This window comes from Capra hircus, chromosome 2, assembly GCF_001704415.2.
Source record: "Capra hircus breed San Clemente chromosome 2, ASM170441v1, whole genome shotgun sequence".
In the NCBI taxonomy this organism is placed as follows: domain Eukaryota; kingdom Metazoa; phylum Chordata; class Mammalia; order Artiodactyla; family Bovidae; genus Capra; species Capra hircus.
The window spans coordinates 98,797,592-98,817,343 of NC_030809.1; the positions used below are offsets into that span (position 1 = coordinate 98,797,592).

Sequence of the window (19,752 nt, forward strand, 5' to 3'; positions counted from 1 at the left end):
CAGTATATTGTATGCATGCTTGGTGCACATGCTCAATGTATAATATTCATGTGAGCTATATTTAATTTTTTTTGTACTGGAATCTACTAAAATGTAATGAGTGAGTTTTTTTAACTGGGTGGGATAAGCAGAAAGACCATAAGAAAAGCAGGCAATGATTTTTGCCTTCCCCTCCTCCTAAAAACACAAATAAGTCCTCACCTAACAACTAACCAAAAACATTTTTATTTTTTTGAGGGAAAAGCAGATTTTTAAAAAGCATTGATTTTTTTTGAATCTGTGTTCCACTAATACCAGTGTTATTTAGCTGGTTAGAAAATGCTCAAAATTTTTCTTACAGTCTAGCTCTTAATGAATCTTCCTGTTTTCTCAACCATGAATTTTCAGTACTCTCTGCTTTTGGCCTTGTCTTCTATAAAATGTACCATTTTCACTCACAGTTTAAGACAGGTTTTGATGTTCTTAGTATGACATACTGTATATAATATTAGCTGTTTAAAGCTCGAGATCAGATTGTGCATAATAACATATGTAGTTTGGATTATATAAACACTACAGGAAGAACAGGAGACAGGGCCCTTCTGTGTACAAATTTCAGATTGCTAGCTGTATGCCTGTTTAGAATGTTAAACACTCCTAACTAGGCAGTGATGAAGTTATTTCTTTAATGACTGTGACTTCTGAAGCTATAAAGACAAAAATTTTCAGCTAAAAATAAAGATGATGCTGGTCATTAATATATTTACGTTATGTGATCTTCTGCTTGCTACTTAGGGAGCTTTGAGGAGCGGGGAAAATGAATTTTGTTGTCTTCAAAGCTCAATCCAACTGAGCAATTTCTTAAAAAACTTGGAGAACATAGCTTAGAAAAGCCAGAGACAGAGAGCAATGGAAATTGTACATTTCACCCATTATAAAGAAGCTGGCATCAGGGAACTCCACTAGTCTATTTCCTTAGCATTGTTTCTTTTGCATCTTAACATTTCAGGTTGGTTAGACTAACTAGCCTGTGTGTGGATTTTTTTTTTCTTTCTATTGTGTCATTCTTTTATTATTAACGTTGTCCTGCTTTTTCATCTGTTGTTGAAAGACTGGTAACTTTCATGCATTTAAACAAAATTAAAACATTACCATATTTTTCAGCAATGGGACATTTCAGAGTGAAGAAATGAGTCTCAGTTCTTCTGGTTTCATAAGTTTACATTTTATTTTAAATATTCATATTCTGCTTTATTTCAGGAAAACTTCAAGGTCGCTGGTATGTTTACTGCTCAAGTATCAACATAGTAATAATCAGGCCTTTGAAACTGTGGGTGAAAAATCCAGCAAGTTTCAGTCATCTTGTATTTATGTAAGGAGATGTGTGGCATCTTACTTCCTGTCCCTTTTCACAGGAACTTTAAACATGGACGCTCCTCTCCCCGGGTATCTTTATATTGCGAATCTCTGCGTGAGGTTGAAGTTTTTATGGGAGAACTTGTTTAAAAGACAGTTGTCTTTAAAGGCGTATTTGGCTCAGCAAGGTTAGGGGTTGCCAATAAATCCATTTATAGCAACTTCTGTATTCCCTGCTCTAAGACACATGATTGGGGTGACCCGTGTATGATTCCCGCAGGCCATGCAAGGCAGCGACGGTCCTATGTAGATCGCTCTTAGACCAAGGCTGGTCTAACAGGCTTCGGGTGTGGAGTGGGTTGCTCCCTGCGGGCTGAACTGCCTGCCTGGGAACCCAGGGTTCCTGAATCCATAGGACCTACCCCAGCTTTCACTCTGCTGTGGAATAACAAAACATTTTGGGAACATGGGAACTTAATTTACTGCGCTGACGGAAACAATAATAGCATCTTTGTGTATCTCCTACCTCCATACCTCCCCTCCTCCCAAGATACAAGCATGACGTTGGCACTCCGTGTGTGTGTGTGCGCAGACAACACAGGGCCACCCGTGTGTGTGTGCGTGCGTGTAGACAACACAGGGCCAGCCTGGAGCGGAGGGAGGAGGCTGCAGGGACACGGCCCCGGGGACGTCCGAGGCAATCACCGGTGCCTGAACCTCCCTAATTCGAGTTCGGGAAAGAAAAAGACACAGCAGGCGAGATGCCCTTTACACCTCCCATCTGCTTTAGCTCATTCTTGCCCTAGAAAGTGAGTGTGTGTGGTTAAGTGAGGCAGAGAAAATTCAAGAAAGCCACACAAGTCACCCTAAAGCATCCACCAAAACTTCAGCTTGGTTAATTGCTCCCAGATGTCCTCCTCGGCTGTTTTCAACAAGCAGCAAGGAGGGAAGGCCAGGCCACTTCACTGATTTTTAGAGGTTGAAAAAAAAATACAATCACCCATTTTGATCCAATCCTGGAAGGGCCCAAACGCAGTCGCGGGGACTAGGCCCCCTGAGCGAAGCTGGGGTCCCTGCAGAAAGTTCGCGCGCCGCGTCCCACTGGTTCCGGGAGCCGCCGCAGCCCGGGGCGGGAAGGGACGCGGGAGGCGCGGCCCGGGCGGGCGCGCGAGAGGAAGGTGCCTTCGGGAACACGCGCAAGGGCGGGGATTCACGCTGCCAATGAGGTCCTGGTGTGGGCTGTGCGAGGCGGGGGGACGGGCCGGAGCGCAGCCTTAGCAGTGGCTGCTGCAGGAGCAGCGGCCGCCTTGGGAGTCGGCGGAGAGGCAGCCGCGGAGCGCTGAGCTGGCCGCGCCCCGAGGCCCGGCCCTGGGGGTGGGTAACCGCGCCAAGGAGCTGGAAACTTTCCCGCAGGTAACTCCCGCCGCCCTGGCGCCGCCGCCGGCCTCCGCGAGTCCCGAGCCGCGCCAGCTGCTGCGGTGCGGAGGGGAGCAGGGGTCTGGGGAGAGGAGAGGGTGATGGGGAGAGTGGAAAGGCATGTGGGAAAGTTTCTGGAGCTTCCCTGCCCCCCTTCGTTGGGCGCACCCGGGAGCTTTCCGGAGATAGGCACGGACATGTTGTGCGCTCCGGGCCTTGGTCCTGGCGGCTCCGGAGGGTCGGTGCCTTCCCTTCGCCTACCCTCCGCGCCGGACCAATCTGGCCCCGGGCAGAGCTGAGGTTCGGGGGCACCGGGATCTTGCGGCCGCACGCTTGAGTTTCGGGACCACCCCGCCCGGCGCGCCTCCGCGCTCCCCTTTCCCCTCCTCTGTGGCATTCGGGCTTGGCAAGGGCCTGGGCTGCGCCTGGTACCTGGGGCGGGGGAGGCGGGAGAGAGACGCGCCTGGCACGGCGGGGTCCAGAGTGCCCCCGAAGTGTAGAAGAGCGCGGGTCGCGAAGTTGGCCGGTTGAACTTAAGCCTCGGGGGGAGTATAGTGCCCCACTCTGGGTCGAAAGTATTGTTCGCTTCCGAGAACACTGCGATGAGCATATCCATGTTCTTTTGGGGGTGGGGTGAGGGGGGTGAGCAAGGATTAGACATTGAGGGAGAGTTCGAGATCACGATTGTGTTCTTGGAGAATGAAGGTGCTCACTTCTTTTGGGGGACTTATGTCAGGGCGCACGTTCTTTCTGGGGGACTTTGGGGGTGCGGGCACGCTGCTCTGGGGGTGTGAGGGGCTCCCGGCTTTGGCGCGGCAGCTTTCCGGAACGGCTGGCGAGGAAGGAAGCCCCAAGGCATTATGCGCCTTGTTTGCAGACAGAAACGTCTCTGAACCGGCGTTTTCAAAACTTAGTTCACTTATTGTGTAAGGTTCCAGGAGGAAATGCGGCGGTGGTCAGGTAGAATCCAGGCGCCGCGGCCAGGGTTTCAGAGGACAACGGGCTCGGCGACAGTCTTCCCCTCCCAGCCCTCTCCGGCCCGCTGCTGACAGCCCCAGATCCCCGTGCCCCGAAGGATGGGACTCGTCTAGGGAGCTCGGTTCCCTGCAGTGGAGTCGGCTCCTGGAGGTTAGGAGGGTACCTTCATCTTGAACTTGACCCCAGGAGCATCGCCGTCTGGGCGAGATACAAGGAAAAAGGAAGCTGAATTTTCTGTGGGATGGGCCTCGAACTCTGGCAAGGAAAGGAAGAGCTTGGTTTAGAATCTTTGAGGACTGGGCTTAGGACTGCTGAGGTCATTAACTCCAAATGCCAGGCCAGCAGACTGCAGAAGTTAATGTGTTTGGAGGGGGTGGGGATGGGAGAAGAAAGGAGACACCTGGTTAGTTGGTGAGGAGTTGGTATTTCTCTGTAGTGGAAATGAAGGGAGTCTGCCTCTCTGCTTTCACCAGAGCCGCTACTCACTCACTCTTTTTTTTCCCTTTCCTGGGTCTTTTTTTCCCTTCCCTTATTCCTGCCAGCTTGGCACTCCTGGGGAGAGGCTGGGGGAGGGAGAGGAGAAGAAAGCAGTTGGGAACCTTCCCTGGCCAACTTGGAGGTATTTAAGATCTGCTACTAGGAAGATTCCAGGATTTTAACAGCTGCTTCTTGATTGCTGGGAATGAAAGAATTTATGAGCCTCCGAGAGCTGTTCATTATAGTGGTAGTCTGAATGTTTTACTCATCTAAGCTACTTACAGACCTCACAAGGGACCTTCCCTAGGGATGCCAGTTTCTGCAAAATTCGTGTCAGCCAGAATGCTTGGTGGGTGTCAGTGAGAACTCATTGTAAGTATATCTTGGCGGTATTAAGATGAAAAGTATGTGGGAGTAAAGGAAATATGGTATCTGACATCCTCAGGACTTCCTCCTAGGGTTGCTCCTGTTACCTGCCAAGTGAATTAGTTCCAGGCTTCCGGATTGTTGTGATTTGACAATAAGAGGTGGGAAATAGTGTCATCGATTTTAGTGGAGGCAGGAAGGTCCAGAAATAAATTTAAGGTCACTTTTCATGACCCTGTCTTTCAGCTGTGAGGCTGCAAACTTAAGTTTTGCTGGGATGTGGGAGCCATGGTTTTCCTGCTTTTTTGGTTTAGCCACCAGAATGTCTAAATTATCATAATTTATGTCCAGCGTGGAACTAAAACATAACTGACTCATAGTCAGCCTTTTTCTACTTCCCATAACAGCTTGTAGAAAAGAACATTTTATCTCTTTAACAACACACAATTTATTTGGTGCCATAGTGGGTTTTTGATAGTGGGTGATTGAGGGCACAAATTTAAAGACAGTGGAATTTTCTTGATTAAATTGTTCATTTTTAGGCAACATCCCCTTCTGAGTTGCTGGTTAATTCTTTATCTCCCAGGAACATTAAAATCAGTATCCCTGGGCTGGTAGAATTGTAATCCATATTATAATGATGCCTGCCAGCATAGCTGGGCGTTTGTGTTATGTCGATGTTTCCATTAGACGTTTCTAACCCAGTTGTAAAGGTTTCTGTCTGGGTTGGGTCGCAAGTAGGCTGAGAGTCTCATAGTCAGAGAGATGGCTTTGTTTTTTCACCTTTCTGATGAAAAGTTTAACTTGTGACAGGAGTAAAGTCTACACAAGCAAAATAAAGCAGAAGAAATGTATGTATTGCTGGGGAGGGATTTGTATTAGTTCCCAGGATAGCTTTGTTTTGAACCATCTTTTAAAATGCATATTTCAGTAGTGGAAAAACTAGAACCTCTTCCTAACCCCTGACCAGTTTACAGATGTTGTCAGTATACTAGGTTTCTTTAGCCTTTCTGGGCCTTAGTTTTCTCATTATCATTCCTAAAATGAGATTATCTTTCAACCGTAAAGTTCTGTGACTGTCCAATAGTTGGAGAAATGTAGGCATTCTGGAGCTAGTGCTGTAATATTAGAGTAGTACTTTGGCATTTATAAAGGGCTTTACTTAAATATTTTTTTTCTTAAACCCTCAGTTAAGTAAACTGAGGCTGGGCAAGTTAGATCAGTTTGCTTGATATCATTTGTAAACAGTGGAGGTGAGCTTGAACCTAGGTCTTTTGATTCTTTCTATTCCAACCCCCATATCTCTCCTTATTTATGAAGTCACAAGTGATTGGCTAAAACTTGGCAGACAGACTTAAGTTACAATGTGGCATTTTCTCATAATATTTCATTTATGAGTTACTTGGGTTTCAGAACCCCAGGGTTAACATCTATGCTTTGATGTCAGAGATTAAAAACAGTTCAGTAATAATGGTAATAGAACATTCTCCCCAAGAGAGTTTCAGAAATTCATATACCTTAAACTAATCATTTGTTTATTTCCAACTTATTTTTTTATTAAGTAGACTTCAGGATCTGGTGTGATTTATAATCCCCACTAGTAACCCAGACAGCATTCTTAAGGAAATCATTTCTCAAATCTGTGCATCTTTTTAAAAATAAGTAGTGAGTATATCGTTTACTTTTCATCTTGGTATCTCTTAGCTGAATTACAAAGCCTGGATAAATGCCCCATTTTTGGTAAAATTGTTCTTGGGCTCTTTCTACTGCTGTCTGGATAAGTCTGATTTTGCACCACTTGCTGTGCAAAAAAGAAAAAAAAATTCTTCTGTTATGCTATTGGTTTAATGGTAAAGAAGTGGTAGGCTGCAGGTGACCCATTTTCACGGACTCTAAATGTTTATACTGTGCCCTGCTTGCCTATTTAAGAGTACTGAGTGCAACTTGACACTCATTTGGAAGCTGGTATGGATTTTCTTTAAAGGATTCTAAAATAAATTATGCGCTATTACAGACTCTTTTATGTCTGAGCAACTTGTCCTTCTTCAGCTTCTTAAACTTATTCTCAGAAGACCGTCTTATCAAAATAACTAAGCAATTAATGAGTACCTGTTGTTGTTCAGTTGCTAAGTCATGCCCCGACCTGTGGACTGCAGCATGCCATGCTTCCCTGTCCTTCACTATCTTCTGAAGTTTGCTCAAACTCATGTCCCTTGAGTCAGTGATACTGTGTAACCATCTCATCCCCTTTCTCCTCCTGCCTTCAATCTTTCCCAGAATCAGGGTCTTTTCTAATGAGTCAGATCTTCACATCAGGTAGCCAAAGTATTGGAGCTTCAGCGTCAGTCCTTCCAATGAATATTCAGAGTTGATTTTCTTTAGGATTGACTTGTTTGATCTCCTTGAAGTCCGAGGGACTCTCAAGAGTCTTCTCCAGCATCACAACTCTAAAGCATCAATTCTTTGGTGCTCAGCCTTCCTTATGGTCCAGTGGCCATTCTGACTGGTGTGAGGTGATCGTAGTTTTGATTTGTGTTTCTCTAATAATGAGTGATGTTGAACATCTTTTCAGGTGTTTATTAGCTATCTGTGTATGTTCTTTGGATAAGTGTTTGTTAGGTCTTCTGCCTACTTTTTGATTGGGTTGCTTGTTTTTATGGTATTGAGCTGCATGAGCTGCTTGAGTATTTTGGAGATTAATCTTTTGTTTCATTTGCTGTTATTTTCTCCCACTCTGAGGGACCTATTCCCTGGTGCCTCAGACAGTAAAGAATCTGCCTGCAATGCAGGTGATCAGGGTTTGATCCCTGGGTTGGGGATCCCTGCCATTGAGAAGAGAATGGCAACCCACTCTAGTATTTTTGCCTGGGAAATCCCATGGACAGAAGAGCCTGGTGGGCTATAGACCATGGGGTCGAAGGACACTACTGAGTGACTAACACTTTCACATCCATACATGACTACTGGAAAAACCATAGCTTTGACTGTACTGGCCTTTGGCTGACTGTAAAAAGGCTGCCATTTCCAGGTGTGTGTGGAGAGAGAGAGTTATGAAGCAGTAATAAAGTTGGGAGAAGAGTTGTCAGTGTGCTAGAAGGGGACAAGAGCAGCAAAGCAGAAGAATGGCTTCTGGTTTTTATTATAGGGGAATAGATTTTGAAGGAGAGGAGAGGACTTTAGATAAAGAAGGCTCTTGGGAAACATCTTGTACAGCATAGAACGGGTTCTGGTTTGGGTTGGCCATGTTACTGATGGAAGTAACCCTCCTAAGATAGATGTCCTCTTTAGGGGTTCCCAAAGGTGTGTGTGATCAAGGAGAATATTTTGGAAAGAAGAGTCGCATAGGTAGAAATGTCAAGGACAAGAAAGCATTGCAAAGGGATGGCATAGTCCCTGGATTTTAGTCCCCACAGATTTCGCCACTACCATGAGGAAATTTATTAGTAGAAATCTTCCAGTCGCAACTATATGTAAATGTGAACCCAAGATGTTCAGCTGTATAGCCCAGAGCCATTGGTGACTCACCACCCTCCCTTCTATACCCAGAAGAGACTTAATACCTTTGTGAGTTGGGGTTGGATTTGGGGAAGTCACTAAGCAGCACTTGGGTGTGATCTTTTCACGCATATGCTGCTGCTACTGCTGCTGCTAAGTGCTTCAGTTGTGTCCGACTCTGTGCGACCCCATAGACAGCAGCCCACCAGGCTCCCCCGTCCCTGGGATTCTCCAGGCAAGAACACTGGAGTGGGTTGCCATTTCCTTCTCCAACGCATGAAAGTGAAAAGTGAAAGTGAAGTCGCTCAGTCGTGTCCGACTCTTAGTGACCCCATGGACTGCAGCCCACCAGGCTCCTCCATCCATGGGATTTTCCAGGCAAAAGTACTGGAGTGGGATGCCATTGCCTTCTCCGTTTCATGCATATATACTCATACAAAAGTAGGATTGTATATTACATGAACTTTTAAAGAAATATGAAAAAGATTTGACATACAAAGGGGCATATAATGTATTTGCACAGTTTAGAGTCCAGTGTATGCTTAAGTGATATGCTCCCCCTGCCCCACCCCTATTATATCAATACATTCTTTGGCACAGCTTTAATGGCTGTTTTGTAAATTCATTACATACATTACTATAATTTGTTTAACCAACCCATTTTGACATTTAGGTGTTTGGGAAAAAATCTCTTAGGCTATCAGAGCCCTTTGTCTCAGGATGTGAATTACTCATCATTAAATCAAAGGACCCAATTAAAAAAAAAAGAGAGCCTAGCACATAGGGATACCTGGACGCTGGTAGCTTCAGAACCTCACATCATCAAGAAACTGACTCTGAGGACTGGGGATGGGGGGGGGAAGTGGGGGAGCAGTGGGAAGGGATGGATTTGTACACATTGCTATATTTAAAAGGGATAACCAGCAAGGACCTACTGTAGAGTACAGGGAACTCTGCTCAATGTTTTGTGGCACCCTGGATGGGAAGGGAGTTTGGGAGAGAGTGGATTCATACATATGTATGGCTGAGTCCCTTTGCTGTCTACCTGAAACTATCACAGCATTATTAATCAGCTATATTCCCAATATAAAATAAAAATATAAAAACACCCAAAAAACAAAACTGAATCTTTGTTTTCAGTTCCAATTTGGGAAAACCCTGGAGAGAGCTCAGATTGGCTTGATGCCAGCCAACAGAGTTACAGTTGGCAAGTCTCGTTAGGTCCACAAGATGGGACTGTTGGGAGACAAAAGTATCCCACACAGAAGCGGGTTATTATTAATGGAAAAGGGAGTGAAAGTGGCTCAGTCCTGTCCAACTCTGTGACCCCATGGACTGTATAGTCCATGGGATTCTCTAGGCCAGAATACTGGAGTGGGTAGCCTTTTCTAAGTTTGGGAAATCTTCCCAAACTTGGGATTGAACCCAGGTCTCCTACATTGAGGGAGCTGGGTAAACAAAAAGGGCTCATTGCCTAATGCAGGATAGGTTTCCAGAAGTGGTATTGCTGGTCATAACTCCATACCAATATGCAGAAGAATATGAACCTTTTTAATGCTCCTGTGATATATACACTATAGTCTTGGGAGTAGTAGACTTTTCCACATTCTGTGGGGATCTGAATGGCTGCATGCTCAGGCACTTGGGTAACAGGGTATTGAATTACTGCAAAAAGAAAAAAAAGAGAGCGTGTTGGTCATTATTCCCATGTAACCCATTATACTCCCTTCTGTCTGCCATGCTTTATTCTAAATTACTGGGGATTAGTCACATCAATTATTAATGTTTATTGAGTGCTTGTTGACTCTGAGCTAGATGACTGAATTTAAAAAATTACGTGGGACTGAAACAGTGGTGTTCTTTCTTCATCCATTGTCCTACATACACAAAGCGCTGTGGCAGAGGTAGTCTCTTGCCCATACCACAGCATTCCCCTTCCTGGTCCTCCCTTCCTTCTTGTGGCTTAAACCAGCAACCCTTTATTTGCTTGGAATTCAGAAACTGGAGCTGAGTTCTGCTGGGTGGTTTTTCTGCCTGGGTCTGGGCTCACTCAGGCTCTGGTGGTTGCATGATTCATCGCAGGGGCCACTGCTATAATAATTTACCACGTTGCTTGATAATATAACCCTGCTTTTGGTTAGTTTTCCATTGCCCATTTCAGGGTAAGTTGGGTATATTTTCTGCCCCAGGTGGTGAATCTTGATGAAGCCAAGTCAACTTTAGTAATACTATACCTGTTGCTAGTGACTGGTTAATGAGTAAGTGTGTGACCAACTATATTTCCTACCATACTGGGAGCCCAATATTGTCAGCAAAATAGGTTGAAACTCTGAAAATCACAAAGATATAAGGGGCCTAAGACCACAGTGACTTTTTTTTTTTTTAGCTGCAGAATTAACCAACCCTGAAACCACTGTGACTCAGAACTTCTTATGTGGGGAATTTTTTTTTATTATTGTTTGAAGCAGTGATTTCCCAAGTAGAGTGTGCCAGACCATCCAACATGGGAAGAAGTAAAATATTAGAAGTTTGTCTAGAAAAAAGCTTTACTAATATTTGATAGATGAGTTGACACTAGTTGGTATATCTGAGAGTCTTCTGTCACTATATAAGGTCACCTGAGGGCAGAGGAGGCATTTTATAACCTGCTGGAATTGACAATGGCACCCTCATTCTTATTCTTGCCTTTGGAGAACTCTATCCATGTAAATAGATTTATGGGTTATATCATCTAGTTTTAAGTAAATTGGCTCCTACAAAATAGGCAAGTGATTTAAAGAAGATTCTTACAAAGAAAGTTAAATGATATGATGTAAATCTAAAATCCACAGGAATAATAAAATGTCTTATTTGAGATTAGGCAATGACTTTTAAATCAAATTTAATGAGTTGGCACCAACATTGTGTATAGAGGTATATTAACAAATACAAATAAACTTGGGAATGCTGTTTGAATCATTCTCATCCTTTAAAGAGTTTTTAATGGATGTTTTATCACGTACGGGCTTCCCTGGTAATTGATAACTCTGGAGCTTCCCTTGTGGCTCAGCTGGTAAAGAATTCACATGCAATGCAGGAGACCTAGGCTCAGTCCCTGGGTTGGGAAGGTTCCCTGGAGAAGGGAAAGGCTACCCACTCCAGTATTCTGGCCTGGAGAATTCCATGGACTGGATAGTGCATGGGGTCGCAAAGAGTCGGACATGACTGAGCGACTTGAAGAAGAAGTGTTGTAATTACATATAAATTATTGGGGGTACAGGTTTACTTTTTAAATTTTTTTTTTACTGTTAGGGCTACATGATCAAAAGGTTTTGAGACCACAGTTTAAGTCACTAATTGTCCCTTATTTTCATGTACTTTTATTACTTAAAGCCAAAAACAGCACAGCTAATGTAAGGACAGGTAAGACCCCTGGCAGTTCCCATCTAGGTTTCAAGATTCTCTGTGATATGATTTGTGACTTTCTTTACCAGACGCAGTTGTCCTCTCTGTCTGCCACTGAGCCCTTGCTGGGTCCATTGCTAACCTGCATCTTTTCAATCTGCCTCGGAGGACCTGTTCTCCCCTCCTCCTGCCACTGAAATTTTCATTGTCCTTAAAGGTTAGCTCAAGGAAATAGTGCTTTCTCATTCACATTTTTCTGATTTCCCCCTTCTGCCTCTAAATGGTTCCTTCTCTTTCACCTTCCTAGCACATTGCTTGTGCATTGATTATGTTTTTCTCTGTTTGCCTTTTTATTGAAAAGTCATTTGCTTGCTTGCTTTGCCTATGGGTCGTAGGCTTCTTGGTGGTTGGGGTCCAGCTTGCCTTAGTTGTTTTATAAAATCCCTCCGAGAGAAAGGGAGGCAGGCAGAGAACTCACAGTTGTTAAATCCCCTTCTGTGCTATTACGATGGGGAGGGCGTCTTTCCTCCAGCTCCCTGTAACCTTAGGAGGTAGAAAGCGCCATATACCTGTGAGGGATCTGAGAGCAGGGAGCACACACAGTCAAGACAGGAGGATCTGGGATCCAAACCACGGTCACTTTATTTCAGAACTGTCTTGTCTGCCCTCATACATGTTGCCTGCAGCTACATGTTGTCCTTCTTTCACGTGGGAACACTGGCATGAGTGAAAATGGAAAACTCCGTGGGATGTTGCTACAGAAATATTCCTGGACCACCCTGGGCAGGTATAGTGAGTTCAAAGGAGAGTCTGGTCTTCTTGTGCAATAACAGGAAGGGCCTGGAGCATTTTATGTGTGAAAATGTAAAGGCCTGTGCACAGTTAGCTGTCTGCAGGTACCCCCAAGCAAAATCATGGGCAGTAAAGTATGTCCCTACAATAGTCTGGCCTAAGAGTCCCCGTTGAGAGACAAGTGGTGAGGGTCTCTACTCTGCTCAGCTGAATCAAATTGTTTATGCCTATATTCTCTCTGGTGAGGATAATTGAGGGTTGACAGGTTGTCAGCTTTCAAGTTGAACCATGTTAGATATATGCTATCATGATGGAAAACAGGCGTCTCTCCAGGGTTTTGAGGGTCAGATGACGGAATGTATATGAAAGGGTTTTGAATGTTGTAAATTGCCTCCTACGTGCAAAGGAGACATCAAATTTGATTCTTTCCTTGTCGTAGTGACTTCTAGCTTAGATTTCTTTGTTAGTCATTTTTGTTCTCTTTTAAGTGAGTTACCAAAGGATGTTTTTTAAAGTGTTGGGGTTCTTAAATGGAATAGGATGCAGTTTTTTTCTTAACAAACAAGCCAACACCCAAAAACAAACTACAGATATTAGTTCACAGCTTGCTATAAAACTTTTAGCTGTGGAGTAAGTAGAGTTTGTGGTAAAGTGAATTTATCTTGGGATTTAGTTGTTCAGATATCCGTAGAATCCATTTATAAGAATGGAACCACTTCTGGTACATAAAGATGGGGGTCTTTGAGTTGAGTTCCTGGGAATCCTTAAGCACCATCAGCGGTTGAAGAGGTTTGACTTGGGGTTGTATTTTGTTTTGTGTTTTGTTTCTGGGAAGCCAGTAACTTATTTTGAGGAGTCATTGCTGAGGGTTTGGGGAGGGACCCTTCGAAATATCTCTAGGTAGTTTTGAAAGTGAAAACTCGGTGTGGTTTGAAATTTAAGAATTTGAAATCTATTCCATTAAAGATTTCCAAGAAATTGGATGTGAATAACTAAAATTTTGCAGTGGCTATTTTCATATTACAGAGTGTGACATAAATTAAAACATGTTAATTTAACAAGTAAGTTACCAGAGAAGGAAGTGGTGATCCACACCAGTATTCTTGCCTGAGAAATCCCATGGGCAGAGGAGCCTGGTGGGCTACAGTCCATAGGGTTGCAGAGAGTCGGACATGACTTAGTGACTAAACCGCCGCCACCACCATGATAATAACTTACAGACTCAAGAGACAGAAAAAGTGCTGGTTCCTACACTGTGAATAGATGCAGTTGTGAATATTTGATTATTCAGGGTTCTTGAAGCACGCATGTGACTCAAGAGAACCTTACCTCAGAGTGGTGTATCTCCATAAGGAAGCACTTCCCAAGGTGGGATCCAGAGAAACTGATTCTCAGAAAGTTAATGGATATTATGCAGAGAAACCAGGTTTATGGGTAAGTGGGAAAATCAGGGTTAATCAGAGTAAAACAGGTATTTAACTAAAGAATTTTTGACCATCCTTATTTCTAATATTCATTCTCAATCTCCTTGAAGGGAAACAGAGGATTTAGTATTTCCCAAATGCATTAAATTGTAGAAACATTGGCTAAGCATCTTTTAACCAACAGACAATGTTGGATTGCTTAATTTGCTTAAACTGTTTTAAAGCAAATCCAAGACATTTTATAATTCACCTGACGAACTTTAGTATGCATTTCTAACTAAGGACTTAAGGACAAAAATCACCACCTCTTTATCACTTTAAAGAAAATTAACTGATTTCTTACTGTTATCTGATTGTTCCCAAAATGTCATCGGTCACCATTTCTCATTTTGGGAATCAGGATTCGGTCGAGGTTTACGTGCTGCACTGTGGGTTGTTGCTTTTGTCCCCGTCGCTTTTTTAAATGTGGAGAAAGACTATCTGGCCACCTCCTCCCTCCCTCTCCTGATCTTCAGAAGAGAGCTTGTAGGATGTGCATATCTGGATGTGTTTCCCTGTGGTGGTGTTTACCTTGTTCCGCTGTCCCCTATATTTCCTCTAAACTAGAAGTTTTCCTTTAATCTCAAGGCAAGTTTAGATTCAGGTGAAATATTTTTTGCAAGAATATGTCCTAGACTATGCTTATGATTTGAGACTAGGCAATTTAATTTATAATTCTTAAGTTACTTTTTAAAATATTAAGTATGACTTACATTTTGTTTGGAAATTTATGAGTATATCAGGGGAGGGATGCAAGTTTGATTTATTCCAGTTGTGGTTGAAAACACGGTGGTATTCTGAGTAGCTGGCCTGGTTAAATGGGTATACGTTTTTAGTGTATTTTAAGATTATAAACCATGTGACTCGGGTAAAATGGCTTGAGTGTGAAATGTTGCTGGTGGTGGAATTTTATTCAGAATGACAAGTTATCTGAGTTATAATGGTAAAACATGGTTCTATAAATATTTATTTCTAAACACATTAATTTAGAAATATGCATTAATTCTACCTACACTCAGTAAATTTTAACAGTATTTTTCTGATAAATGCTTATGCTAATTTGAAGTACATTCGTAAATCTACATACACCCTCAGGGTGATAATTTTATATGTACATTGTCTTAGAAATTCAGACATGTAAATAAAAATTCATATTATAAATGACTTTGCTAACTTAATTTTATATTTAAGTTTTTTCCCTTGATAGCTTTCCAAGTGCTTGTTTTATGTCTGGGAAAAATTAAAGGAGCTTTGTGTGTATTAATGAGGACTAGTATGGTATATATAAAGTAGCTTTGATGGATGGATGAAAGCTATCATTGGCAAATTCCAGCATAGTCTTATGTTTAACCCCTTAGTGGGCAGCAATACTATTTCATATATTACAGTTTGCCTTTTGTGAATAATAAGGTGCCTTGGATATAGCAGTGCTTTGTAACTAAACAACACAGCTTTTTTCTCCTCCTTAAAAAGAAAACAAAAAACAAAAAACTAATCTGTAGGAGGATGGGGCTTTCCTGGTGGCTCAGTGGTAAAGAATCTGCCTGCAGTGCAGGAGACGTGGGTTTGATCCCTGGGTGGGGAAGATGCCCTGGAGTAGGAAATGACAATCCACTCCAGTATTCTTGCCTGGAAAATCCCATGGACAGAGAAGCCTGGCGAGCTACAGTCCATGAGGTTGCAGAAGAGTCAGACATGACGTAGCAACTGAAGAACAACAACAAATATATAGGAGGTCATGAAAAAAGCATGATCTTTGAAGCTAGATGAACTGGATTGCTGTCTCTTTGTAAAATGGGATAGTAATTCCTGTATCATAGGGTTCATGCCAAGACTAAAGGTGAGAACGTATACAAAATAATTAGCACTGTGCTTGCCTAATAGGTGCCCAAAACAGGTCCTTTTCTTCCTTCTTCTCTTAACCCTATTTTTAAATTCAACTTTCTGGAGCAGTAAATGAATGAAAATTTTCATTTGTTCTGAGTGTTTTAGAAATTGCTAATTTTAAAACATTTGTTACAGAAGTCCAGATAAGAATTTGATTTCTTTTTTTTTTTATTTTTATTTTTAATTGGAGGATAATTGCTTTACCCCATTGCCTTAGTTTCTGCCATATATCAACACGGACTAGCCATAGGTATACAAGAACTTGATTTCAAGATAACTTTTATGCGTGGTTTGTCAGTCACTTTTATTAAAACAGCTAGACAGATGTCTATATGAAATATTTTGAACAAACAAATGAGACATTTTTAGATGGTAATATATATAGGAGAAGGAACTAGAGAATCAAACGGATATTCTATTATTGCCATGAGGTTATTGCTAACAAACCGCTTGGTTTTAATGAAAGTCAGTATGTTAAAAAGTCCATTTATTTACTAAGTCTGTGAGACCATGAGCTACTTCGAAGACTTTCAGTTGAGTTTTGCTGGCGTGCGGTTTACAATAATAAACTTTATTTTATTTAGATGGTGTAAGTCTGCAGTGCCACTCTCCAGTCATAGGTGTTTGTTTACGAACAGGGATGTTGCCAACCAAGAGTGCAGGCTTCCTGCAGAGGAGAGGCATCAGTGCTACTCCAGTGGGCCCCGGATCCTCATCAGTGGGGAGGACTCTCTTTACCGGCTTGCGCCCTATTAATGACTCACAGAAAGGGAGAATTAATATGTCCATGGTGCTAGTGATAAAGAGCCCGCCTGCCGATGCAGGAGACTTAAGAGAAGCAGGTTTGATTCCTGGGTTGGGAAGATCCCTTGGAAGAGGGCATGGCAACCCACTCCAGTTTTCTTGCCTGGAAAATCCCGTGGACAGAGAAGCCTGGTGGGCTGCACAGTCCATGGGGTTGCAGAGAGTCAGACACAAATGAGCGACTTGGCATGGACGCACACATGTTTTGAACAGCAGAAGTCAAGGAACAGTTTGGAGGCTACTTAAGTAGGCATATATGGGTGAAGAAAGACATGCTTTCTTCTACCAGCTGTTTCTAAGTCTTGGGGCATTTGGCTTTGTTAATGATGGAGTCTCCTGCTGCTCCCTGCCCAGGTAATACGGTACCTGTTTCCTGTGAATGACCTTGATTCCTTAAGGGTACTCAAGTCTAGCTGCTCTGGAGTATTTTTACACTTTTTTTTTTTTTCCCTACCATGAAGTCACAGTTCGTTTATCCCTTCCTTTCTGAAATGTTCTGTTTAAGCAAGGACTCTTTAGACTGTCCTGCTTTACCTACCAAAGTCAAGCCAGGAGGACTCAAAAAGAGCATGATTTCCCCCTCCCATCATGGAAAGCGTGAAGAGGCACCATTTCTAGAGGGCTAGTTCTAAGCTGACGGGATTTATAGACATTTGACCCTGACATGGCTTCTTTTTTTGCTTTCTTAACAGCAGTCTTAGCTGGCTCAACTGAATATAATATCCTTAAGAGTTTTAGAAGTAAAAAGTTACCATGAAGGTGCTAACTGTTTGACAAATTAGAAACTGTTTCCACTTGTCAAAGGGTGGTGGAAGCCTTACATTAATTTCCCCAAGAGTATTTATTGAGGGCTGTCATTGTGCCCTTCTGAGTTTGAGGCCCAGCTCTGTGTCTCAGTCTGAGGAGATAAGTGCTTACAGAGTACAAGTGTGTGCAGCAGGAAAGAGGAAGGAAGGAAGGAGGAGGGGGAGGCAGGAGAGGTGGGGCTGGTAGCTGGCGTGAGGGTGGGCTTCAGAGAGGAGATGGAAGATATCTAGCACTTGGCCACGTGGGAGAGAGGGTGAGGGGCTTTCTCTGACGAGAGCACGCTCAGCAGAGGCTGGGAGGCATGAAAATACAAGTCGTGTTTGGGGTGCTGTTACTAGAACAGATGGTGCCTGGCATTTGGGTGCAGTGGCAGGGAGGGGGAGAGCCAGATTGCAAAAGGTCTTGCTTGCCAGGCTAAGAAGTATAGACTTGATCCTGTAAAGCAAGTGATAGCTGTCAGAGCTTTTAAAGCAGATGATGTAATCAGAGCCCCACTTTGGAGGAAAGCTTTGGCGGCTGTGATGTGGAGGGGAGGCTGGCATGGGGACAGATGGATGGCAGTGTTCACTGCCATGAGGCTTTTGAAGTAGGTCAGGTGAGAGCTGATGTTTGAGGTCCGAGTTAGTGGGAGGAAGAGAATGAAAGTCAGTTGAACACCTTTTATGTGGATTTAGGGTGCATTAGCTCCTATCACGTTCGCAGAAACTTTGCAGAGTGCTGATGTTCTTATCCTCATTTTGCAGAGAAGGAAATGGGCTCAGCCAAGCTTTGAACGCAAGTTGCCAGTCCTGTGTCACCAGGCTTTTATTTTTATTTATTTATGTAATTGTTTGTTTATTTTTGGCTGTGCTGGGTCTTTGACGCTCCTCCGGCTTTTCTCTAGTTGTGGCGGGAGAGGGTTACTCTCTAGTGCAGTGCATAGCCTTCTCATTGCAGTGGCTTCCCATTGCAGAGCACATGTTCTAGGGTGTGTGGGTTCAGTTCAGTTCAGTCACTCAGTCTTGTCCGACTCTTTGCGACCCCATGAATCGCAGCACGCCAGGCCTCCCTGTCCATCACCATCTCCTGGAGTTCACTCAGACTCACGTCCATTAAGTCCGTGATGCCATCCAGCCATCTCATCTTCTGTCGTCCCCTTCTCCTCCTGCCTCCAATCCCTCCCAGCATCAGAGTCTTTTCCAATGACTCAACTCTTCGCATGAGGTGGCCAAAGTACTGGAGCTTCAGCTTTAGCATCATTCCTTCCAAAGAAATCCCAGGGCTGATCTCCTTCAGAATGGACTGGTTGGATCTCCTTGCAGTCCAAGGGCCTCTCAAGAGTCTTCTCCAACACCACAGTTCAAAAGCATCAATTCTTCGGCGCTCAGCCTTCTTCACAGTCCAACTCTCACATCCATACATAATCACAGGAAAAACCATAGCCTTGACTAGACGGACCTTAGTCGGCAAAGTAATATCTCTGCTTTTGAATATACTATCTACATTGGTCATAACATTTCTTCCAAGGAGTAAGCATCTTTTTTAATTTCATGGCTGCAGTCACCATCTGCAGTGATTTTGGAGCCCTGAAAAATAAAGTCTGACACTGTTTCCACTGTTTCCCCATCTATTTGCCATGAAGTGATGGGACCAGATGCCATGATCTTCGTTTTCTGAATGTTGAGCTTTAAGCCAACTTTTTCACTCTCCTCTTTCACTTTCATTAAGAGGCTTTTTAGTTCCTCTTCACTTTCTGCCATAAGGGTGGTGTCATCTGCATATCTGAGGTGATTGATATTTCTCCTGGCAATCTTGATTCCAGCTTGTGTTTCTTCCAGTCCAGCGCTTCTCATGATGTACTCTGCATATAAGTTAAATAAGCAGGGTGACAATATACAGCCTTGACGTAGTTTGAGGCAAATAGGCTAAGGAGTTGCAGCTCCTGGGTTCCAGAGTGCAAGCTCAGTAGTTGTGGCGCATGGGCTTAGTTGCTCCAGGGCATGTGGGATCTTCCTGGATCAGAGATTAAACCAGCATCTCCTGCGTTGGCAGTCAGATTCTTTACCACTGAGCCACCTGGGAAGCCCTCACCAGGCTTTCGGAACAGAGGGATGAAAACACCATAAGGTGTGTATGGGAAGATGAATTTTGCAGTGGAGTAGATGCTGCTTCCAGAAAGGAAAAGGGGTACTTGGCAGCAGACTGAAGGCAGCGAGCAAGGCTGCTTCCAGGCTGGGCAGCAAGCGAGGGATGGTAAGTGTTAGCAGGAACCGAAAACTCTCAGGACAGGAAGGGCAGTTCGAGGCCCCCCTGGGATACCCAGCTGGGAATGCTCAGTGGGCAGGAGGAAATTGGGTTTCTCAAGCAGCATCCCCTCTTCCCTGTAGAAACTCCTTCACGTCCTCTGGATGGGCTTGGAACAGAACTTCCGTAGGAGGGGATGGATAGCAGCCCTTGCTCCTGTAGCCTCTAGTTCCAGAGCACAATTGCGGTGCATGCAGGAATCACCTGGACCCTTACTCTGCTTGCACATTTCCAGGCCTGCCTGAAGGTGGTGTTTCAGTTGGTC

The 19,752-nt window shown here is 43.7% G+C and overlaps 1 protein-coding gene across 5 annotated transcripts in view; it reads left to right on the forward strand.

Moving 5' to 3' along the window:
• Positions 2,594–19,752, forward strand: part of TANC1 (tetratricopeptide repeat, ankyrin repeat and coiled-coil containing 1) — a 245,508-nt gene continuing 228,349 nt past the window's right edge. For all 5 annotated transcript variants that reach the window (XM_018063379.1, XM_018063386.1, XM_018063384.1 and 2 more), the window contains exon 1: positions 2,594–2,748. The gene's annotated coding sequence lies outside the window, so the exon portion shown is untranslated. The remainder of the gene's footprint in view (positions 2,749–19,752) is intronic.